Source organism: Solea senegalensis, linkage group LG17 (assembly GCF_019176455.1).
Source record: "Solea senegalensis isolate Sse05_10M linkage group LG17, IFAPA_SoseM_1, whole genome shotgun sequence".
Lineage (NCBI taxonomy): Eukaryota > Metazoa > Chordata > Actinopteri > Pleuronectiformes > Soleidae > Solea > Solea senegalensis.
This window is the reverse complement of record NC_058037.1, coordinates 18,170,683-18,179,916: the sequence shown is the minus strand read 5'-3', so window position 1 is coordinate 18,179,916 and position 9,234 is coordinate 18,170,683. Positions and strand designations below refer to the sequence as shown.

The 9,234-nt window shown below is 40.4% G+C and overlaps 1 long non-coding RNA gene across 2 annotated transcripts; it reads left to right on the top strand.

Annotated features, from left to right (window-relative positions):
• The first annotated feature begins 1,098 nt into the window (after positions 1-1,098).
• Positions 1,099-5,240, top strand: LOC122784313. Of its 2 annotated transcripts, none has more exons than XR_006362165.1 (4): positions 1,099-1,172; positions 3,034-3,119; positions 3,437-3,533; positions 3,724-5,240. It is a non-coding gene; the product is annotated as an uncharacterized LOC122784313 (long non-coding RNA). The 2 variants fall into 2 exon arrangements; XR_006362164.1 differs by having other exon boundaries at positions 3,400-3,533.
• The last annotated feature ends 3,994 nt before the right edge of the window (positions 5,241-9,234 follow it).

Sequence of the window (9,234 nt, the reverse complement as noted above, 5' to 3'; positions counted from 1 at the left end):
GGTGGAGAAGGCTGGATTTGCCAGGATGCACTTTTTATGTGAAAACCCTGAGTTGTTGACTGTTAATGTGCTGATATGACCAGACATTCACAACAAAACAAGGTGACAAACAGCGTTTCTGTGGGCTCTTGTTTTTCTCTTTTACTGCGCCGATTTGTCACACGCTGCACCACTTAGTGCCAACGCTGTTTTTTTTTTCTCACGACAAATCTGACTTGAGTTGCAGCTACTTGTTTTAAACTGCGCTACTGTATTTAAAAAAGACCATAAACTCAACATGAAAATCACTGTAAACACTCATTGTCGTAGTTAATGATAGTTTACAGCAAGTGTAAAAGTGTTGGACTCAGGAATGTGGTGTTTTTGCATTTCTTGTTTTTTTCTGGTCACAAACCACACACACACACACACACACACACACACACCTTTGTGTGTGCACTTGTGTGGACATCATTTCCTTACCTATTTCCAAAAGTTTAGGGTTTGGAATTAGTTGTGACGGTTATTGTGTTTATTAGAACTTAACCTAATCAGCCAAAATAACATAATAGTAAAGATGTTTCTCACAAACATACAGTAAACATACTGTGGTCTATGGGGTTGTTTCAGTTCTCTGAAAACAGCGTATGTCAATACTATCAGACCTGACTGAGGGAGTATTTGTGTGTATACAGCAGCAGCACAGGAGTGGACACCTGGATTTTCTGAGCAGCAGAATTCAATTCTGATGCTTCTTTCTGTTTTCAATCAAACTCCAACCCAGTCGTCAAATGAATCACTTCCTGCGTGCAGTGTGGAACTGTTGCCAGGCAACATGAGATCTAAACATCACTATACTGAGAACAAGAGAGAGGATTGTGCGGAGCTGAGAGGCTGAATCAGCATTACGTGAACTCATGTGACAGACATTTGTTTATACTGAAAGGTTCAGCTCAGATCTGTGACGGACAGGTAGACCTGACGTGGTGTATAGTGGTGATGATGACACAGTGGTTTAAGTGCAGGAATGTTCCACTCTTTCTGTGACCTGTGTCACTGTGAGCAGGTGCTAGAGCGTCAGTGTCATCGGTGCTGTGAGTTTCACTGTGAGCTGTTAATTGTGGACGGCTCGTGTGGTCGACATCACTGCAGAGGGAGTGCCAGCAACATCAGTACAACATCAAACACCATCAGTGAGTCACCGTTGTAATATCACAGCACACTCATCTCCTTTTTGCTGCTGTGCTTGGTTGTCAGGTGACTTCACACATTCATCAGTGCAGCAATAAGACCACTGCTCCATTTGTCCATGTCATTTTATTGTGAAAATCCATCTTATTTTGAAGTTTTCTTTTCCCCTCTGTGATAACACAACCTGTTTCACCTGTGTCTTGTTCGTCGTCTCCCTGATTCCTCAGTGTATTTAACCACGCCCCCTTCCTTTGTCTTCGTCCGTCACCAAGTTAACACGTTAAGTTTGGAGCGCTCCTCTCCGTCTGTGTGTGCTTCACTCTGCTTGTTCCAGACAGTGTCCTGTCCCACTGTCTCACTGTCCCACTGTCTCACTGTCCCACTGTCCCACAAAGCTGAAGCCTGCATTTATATGCTCATTTGAGGATCTTCGTTCCTGTCTGCCTGCATGGTTTTTTCATGTGTAAATACAGACAGTTACTTACCACCGTCCTGCATCTGGGTCCAGACTCTTGTATTATTTTTTATTTATATTGTTACTGTATTATATCTTGTATAACTTTTTCATTTGTCTGTTTTATTTTATCTTAACTTGTGTGTGTTTGGTTTATCTTCTCGTTTAAAAGTGTTCACAGGACTAAGCAGAAACACGACTTCCTACAGAGGTATATTTAAAAGTTTCAGTAAAACAGCAGCAGCTCTAACATGTTCACACCTTCAGTGCCAGCAGATTCGCCTGCAGTGGGATAATGTAGAGATATTCATACAGTCTATGATCTGTGGAAGGTGGTGTTTTCAGTGATGAGTCTCAGAGGTGCAGACAGTGTTGAATTGAACAGAAACATCACTTTAACATGCACATATTGTCACATAGAGTCGGATCATTCTGTTTTTCAGCCTTGACACGAAAAAAACAATGGTATCCACTGCATTCATGTGGTCATAAGAAGAAAGGGATTTATTTTTAAAACGTGCAATTCTTTCTTTTTGTAAGAAAAACAATGGCACTCCCACTCTGAGTTCATAAAGTCTTTATTTGACTCTATATTTGTCTCTTGGTAGCTTTGTGTGTGCAGCCGCATGTTAAATGCCACAGCGGACCATCAGTGATTCTGGTGACCAGGAAATGTTCGAGCGCTGCTCCAACATTCCACTGACTCACTGCCACAGCAGCCTTCAGTGAGCACGCATGGAAAAAAGAAATATTTGAAAATTATTGAAAGAAAAACATAATAGTAAGTCATTCGGAAACGGTTGCGTTTTTTATATCTTATTTTAAATCTATCAGATAATTGGCCGTTAAGTCCCGGATGATAAGCAGGAGTCGTAGTGATGGTGCCGTGTGTTCACCGCAGAACAGAGGAAATGTTTTTACTATGATCTAAATGAAGTGTAAAAAGTATGCACCAAATTTAATATCAGGCCTTTTTAACACTAATAATTCCACCATTAAAAGCCCATTCACACAGGAAGCATAACAAGCTGAGCTGAGCGGTATTAAAACATTTATGCAACCTTAAGTCACGGTTGAACAGTAATTCTCATGGATAGAAGTCTCTGGCCACTGTGACCGGGAGCTGCTGGCTTCAGTCGCTTTGGAAAATTCCATTCTGCCACAGGGAAATAATAGCAGATCAATGGAGTCTAGACTCAGTTTATTCCTTTCAGCTGACGTCAAGAGCTTGACAACATGGCACATTAGCTCCAAATGGTCCACTGAGGCTGCTGCTGCTGCTGCTGCTGCTGTAGCCTCCTCAGGCTCTTCACATAGATGCATGAATGGTCAAAAGTCCAGGATAATGTTACAAAGAAAACAACATCTTCTGCAATTAAAAGGACTTTTTGCCTTTTTCAATTGATAAGATTTATGAGACAGAAGGACTCGTCTGAGCTTGTGTCTCTGCTGCTACATGACCCGTGATCCAGATCCCCAACACCAGGTACTAAAGGTGAGGACGTAAACTGTTGGCTCATAAATGGTTAATAACTGAAACTGAAATAACTGAAAACATTGTAAAAGTATAATTCAAGTACGTTGTCAGATTTGCCAAAATACGTAATTAAGATGTTGCATTACGTTGTATTCATAAATGATTTATTAATTTTTTTATTAACATTTAAATGTAATTTGGTCCAGTTTAGCATGTCAGGACTTGTGTTAGAGCAACAGCAGAGAATTATCACGTGATGATAAAAGCACAGCGCGTTTGTTTGTTTTTTACCTGGTAGCTGTTCTGACCACGACACTAAACTGTGACGTCCACAGACGGCCGGACACTGACTGGTCACTGAAGAGTCATGAGCGTCCGCCGCAAGAATCAAACCGACGACCAACGCTGACGACAACCATACTTGAGGAACCGGTCTGAAAAGACAGTAGATGTCACTAGAGCACGTCCTGTCTTTAGAGGTTTCACACACGGGATGAATTATAAAATAAACCTGTCTGTGTGTCGCGTATAAAACAAAGTCACAGCAGTATCACTCAGCCGTTCAGTGATGACTCCGCCCACATTGAGTAGGTACTTTTTTGTCATGGAGTTTTTTTTTAAGGTGGCTCCAATCTGAAGCACAGGCCACATGGTTGCTTAGCGGTTAGCACTCTTGCCTTCACAGCAAGAGCCCCCAGTCAGAACGAGGGTCTTTCTGCATGGAGTTTGCATGTTCTCCTGTGGGTGCGTGGGCAAGATTCTCACCAGAAGCTGGATGGTACTGTGATGGTGTGGAACAAAGCAAGACATCCAACCAGCAGCAGACCACAGGTTGAGACACTTTGTTGTGTTATGGTGTTAACTGGACATTCCAGCATGTTTTTATAAAGCAACAAGGACAAACCATGAGCTTTTCCTCTCACTAACCCATTGCTGTTTGTGCCTAAACGTAACCACATTCATAAACAGGAAGTGGTTTTCATCCCCCTCATTTCCTCATTCCACCCCAAAACAGGGGTAGGTTGACATATTGTCTACCTCTGATGTCAATACAGTTCCACAGCATCAGGTTTTATAAGCTAATATTTCTTATTCAGCATGACAATTACATATGACCAAGTGTAATGTACATGAGCATATCTTTATGAAATCCAGTGGGTAGAGCTCAATGCTGGAACAAGGAACATCTGACGTCTCCATAGTATCACAAAACATGTATTAGAAGTCAAAGTGATTTCACTTTTAAAAGCAAGTGTACATTATTGACTGATGCAGGACCGGACTGGGACTGATGCAGGACCGGACTGGGACTGATGCAGGACCGGACTGGGACTGATGCAGGACCGGACTGGGACCTCCGGCCGTCACCAGATCTCGTCCATATTCTCTGTGTCCTAACACACAGACAGTATTATCAGCAGAGACAGTGTTCGTTGTAATGGAAGTGCAGTCAAAGCTGTGTAATAAAACCCAAATATACAGACGCTCACAGAACACTTTGTGTGCACAGTAAATCATTTCACTGCACTTTATACTGAAGTTAGTGTAACAGTACAGTTACTGATGGAGGAGGAGCTCCACAGCGACTGAGAGCAGCTGCTCCCAAACTCTCAAACATGATGGAGGCTGAGCTGCATGTTTATATATAAACACAACTGTGTGTGTGTGTGTGTGTACATTGTGGGATGACAGGAAGTCACCATGGGAACTGTTAGAGGGGGGCACGGGGTTACACACGCACACACACACACGCACAGATAAAGAGCCTTCATGATGTGGACAGATGTGGAGCTCAGATGACAGACAGTGGAGTAAGTCGGTCGTCATCATGTCAGCTGTCTCTCACACTTCAGTCTTTTGTTCTTTTTTCTTTCTTGTGTGGAAGGATGTTCAGCGTGTGTTTGGACTGTTGTCGGTCCCTGAACATGCCCTCTGCTGAGTGAAAAGAAAACTACAGGGTGTTACTTACTAAGTTTGAATATATTGAACTTTGTAATTGTTGTGAAGTGAACTGAAGTAAAATAAAAAGCCGTCCAATTATTAAACAAATGTCAATTTAAATGAGTACTGTTGGGGGTAAGTGACCTGATAGGAGAAGGAAGGAAGGAGTTGCTCTCCTTCTAAAGTACACCAGTTGCGTGTGAGTTGATGATATTTTTCATGTCTTTTTGTTTTCATATAATTAATAAATTTTAGGAATCATTTATTTCTCCTGTGTTGCAGATACAAGCTTCATCTGCTAGCATAAACATGTTCTCAAGCGTTAATGGTCTCGATTACTAGTTTCAGGTCTTTGATAGAACATGTCAGGTTTTTGGTTTTTTTTTTAATTGTGTTCACCCCATTCACGCAACAAGCCTCCATCGGCCTCTGTTGGTCACATTGGGAAGTGCAGGCGTGGAAACAAAAACAGACACACAGAGCCTCTAAAAACAATACTTCACTCCCACTCCTAATTATATGAATATAAATTAGCCAGTGTCATTCATTTAGACAATTAATACAGTATACAATTTCTAAATAATCATCTTAAAACCACACACAACTTCACAGATGTGTATAAGCTTGCTTTAAGCATAACCATCAAACATCAACTCTTATACCTATTGTATTGTTAAAATTGGAATTGTAATTTTGATTCCTTGTAAATGTCTTCCTGCTCGGGAAACCAAGGGGGTGTCAACTCCCACGAGGCACACCAAAGTGAGAAAACAATGTGATGTTTTGGGAATGATGGGAGGCCAGTTCCAGCAAGGTGTGAAAGCCAGGGACCCCACAAGTTCAAAAAGCTCTTTGAAGACACATGAGAAGGTTCTACCTAAAGTATAATGTTTCTTGGTATTCAGGCTCTTGTGCAGACTGACCTTTCTTTGCAAGGAAAAAAAAAAAAAGTTTGCTAGATTTCTCAATTTCATTAACAAGCAACAGAGAATTTCTACAGCTATAGTTTCAGTTTCACCTCATCATAACACAAGATCATGAGAAGTAAAAACTGCAGGGACAATCCCTATTAAATGTGCCCAGTCTACTTGACATTACATTACATTACATGTCATTTAGCACACGCTTTTATCCAAAGCGACTTACAATTGAATTGAGTACAATCAGCGAGGGGTGGAATCGAACTTGCAACCATTGCGACCATGAATCATTAGTTCATTTAAAAGATTTGTTCACCAAATTGTTCAGTACTTCCTGCAGAACGGGAGTCCACACTCAGTCTGACGCAGTCACTGAAATCAACTGAACAGCGGCCAGGAACACTAGCAAAAATCTTTGGGGCGGATCCACTTGAAGGCTTTGTGATGTGGCTGTAATGCACACTCAGTTGAAGTAAGGTTAATTTTTACAGCATAAGGACACTCAAATTCACTGTAATATCAAGGTACAATAAAAAAACATTTCTGTTCTGTTATAAATATGAACATTGGTTGCTCACACGCCCAAATGGTCACATCCAAGTTTGCAGCTGCGACTGCAAGACCAAGTCCAACGTTAACAGTTTGGTGAAATTTGTGTAGGAGCTAAAAAAATAAAAAGCATTAGTTAAGTTTCACTCTGCTTAAAAAAAACAGAGCGAAACAACAGTGATAGAATTTCTTAACACCCCCAGTAACAGACTGGGGTTGAAGCACTATAAGCAACAAGAGGCAGGTGTGCCGCAGTTAACATAGCTAACTTAATGTAATAAACAAATCACCATAAACACGGGGTTCAGACTAAGAATTAACTGTAATCCCACGATTAGCCTCTGTTAGTTAGCTGCACTATTTTAGTGAGAGCAGACTGGGATTGAGAGGTGAATCGTTTCAAAAAGTAGGATTTCCTGCTAAATATGTGCTGTATGGCGACGCCGCTGGTATTTGAGGAGTTTTTTATGACGTCACACTGAAAAGCTAATGTTAGGTAGGATTCTGTAGACTCATATTAAGGTTATTTGAATAATACAAATGTAAATAGAATCACCAATTCAAAAGAGATTCCACCAGTTGAATATTGTTTTGGAGAAAAAAAGGCTTCTTGTTCCTGTGAAGAAAAGCTCCATTCCAGGCTGTTTATCTAAAACTTTAATTAAGGTCCATCACAGCAGAGGCCATTTTGTTTGGTTGCACTGTGTATCTAAGTGGAGCAAGGTGAAACAAAATGAATGAAGGAAAGTCAGTCAGTCAGTCAGTCATCATCTAACCGCTTTATCCTCCACCAGAGGGTCACGGGGGGTGCTGTGCCAATCTCAGCTACATCGGGCGATAGGCGGGGTACACCCTGGACAGTTCGCCAGTCCATCACAGGGCCACACACAACTAGAGACAAACAACCATTCACTCTCACACCTACGGTCAATTTAGAGTGTCCAATTTACCTAATCCCCATATTGCATGTTTTTGACTGTGGGAGGAAGCCGGAGAACCCGGAGAGAACCCAGCTTAAATGGCCAAGTCTGGCTAACATGAGTGAGAGTTCGTTTCCATTAGTTCGGCTGAGATTAGCCCCAACTCTGTAACCATGGAAACTATGACTCTGGCTAAGCCTCAACCATGGCTAAGCCAAAACTGTGGCTCAGGTTTCCGTTCCATCAATCTGAGCCTCAACCCTGTTCCACCAAGGTGGCTAATGTGAATGCCAGCCAAGTAACCATGGTAACTTATGCTGCCGGGCAAACCTGGTCTGTAGCAGGCTAAAAGTGAAGCTTAGCACCATCTATGATCAAAGAATGTCCAATAGACAGAAACAGAGACACACAACTGTCATGGAATGATAAACTAATATGATAAACATAAAATACATAATAAAATGTATTAAAGAAATTATTTATACTAATAATTATATATTATCTATAAGTACATTAAAGAACTTTACCACCAAAATAAAAGATAATAAAAAATAAGACACAAATAAATACAAAATTAAATTAATTAGCAAAAAAATATAATAAAAGGAAATTTAAAGAGATCATCATTGTTTTGATGTAACAAGGGTTAGGGCCTCCGATTGATAGGAGACAGATGATTGATTTGCTGTCACCTGCATTCACTTACTGTAATAGGGGTCCTCGTCTCCATTGAATTGCTTGATTTGCTAAAATGATTCTAGATAAATAATCAATAGATTTGTCATATGATTATTTCCTATAGAATGATAACCAACATTGCATTTCTTCATGTAATAATCTACCATCAATTGTATGATAAATGTGATGAGTCATGTAAAATTAAATGTAGCCTATTATTATCAAAAATGTAGGCAAGGCAACTTTATATAGCACATTTTAGCACAATTGCATTAATAGATCCACATAATTGATTAGTTTAAAACAAAAACCATCAAGAAATCAATTGGTATATTATTGTCTACATATACAGTTGTGCTCATAAGTTTACATACCCTGGGAGAATTTATGATTTCTTGGCCATTCTTCAGAGAATATGAATGATAACACAAAAACCTTTCTTCCACTCATGGTTAATGGTTGTGTGAAGCTATTTATTGTCAAACAACTGTGTTTACTCTTTTTAAATCAAAATGACAAAAGAAAGTACCCAAATGACCCTGATCAAAAGTTTACATACCCCAGTGACTTTGACCTGATAACATGCACAAAAGTTGACACAAACAGGTTTGAATGGTTAATCAAGGTTCCCATCCTTTCCTGTGACCTGTTTGGTTGTAATTAGTGTGTGTGTATAAAAGGTCAGTGAGTTTCTGGGCTTCTGACAGACCATTGCATCTTTCATCCATGTTTCTGGATTCTTAGTCATGGGGAAAGCAAAGGAATTGTCAAAGGATCTGCGAGAAAAGGTAATTGAACGGCATAAAACAGAAAAGGGGTATAGAAAGATATCCAAGGAATTGAGAATGCCAATCAGCAGTGTTCAAACGCTGATTAAGAAGTGGAAAATGAGGGATTCTGTTGAAACCAAACCGGTAGACCAGCAAAGATTTCAGCCACAACTGCCAGGAAAATTGTTCGAGATGTAAAGAAAAATCCACAAATAACTTCAGCTGAAATACAGGACTCTCTGAAAAATTGTGGTGTGGCTGTTTCAAGATGCACAATAAGGAGGCACTTGAAGAAAAATGGGCTGCATGGTCGAGTCGCCAGAAGAAAGCCATTTCTGCCCAAATGTCACAAAGT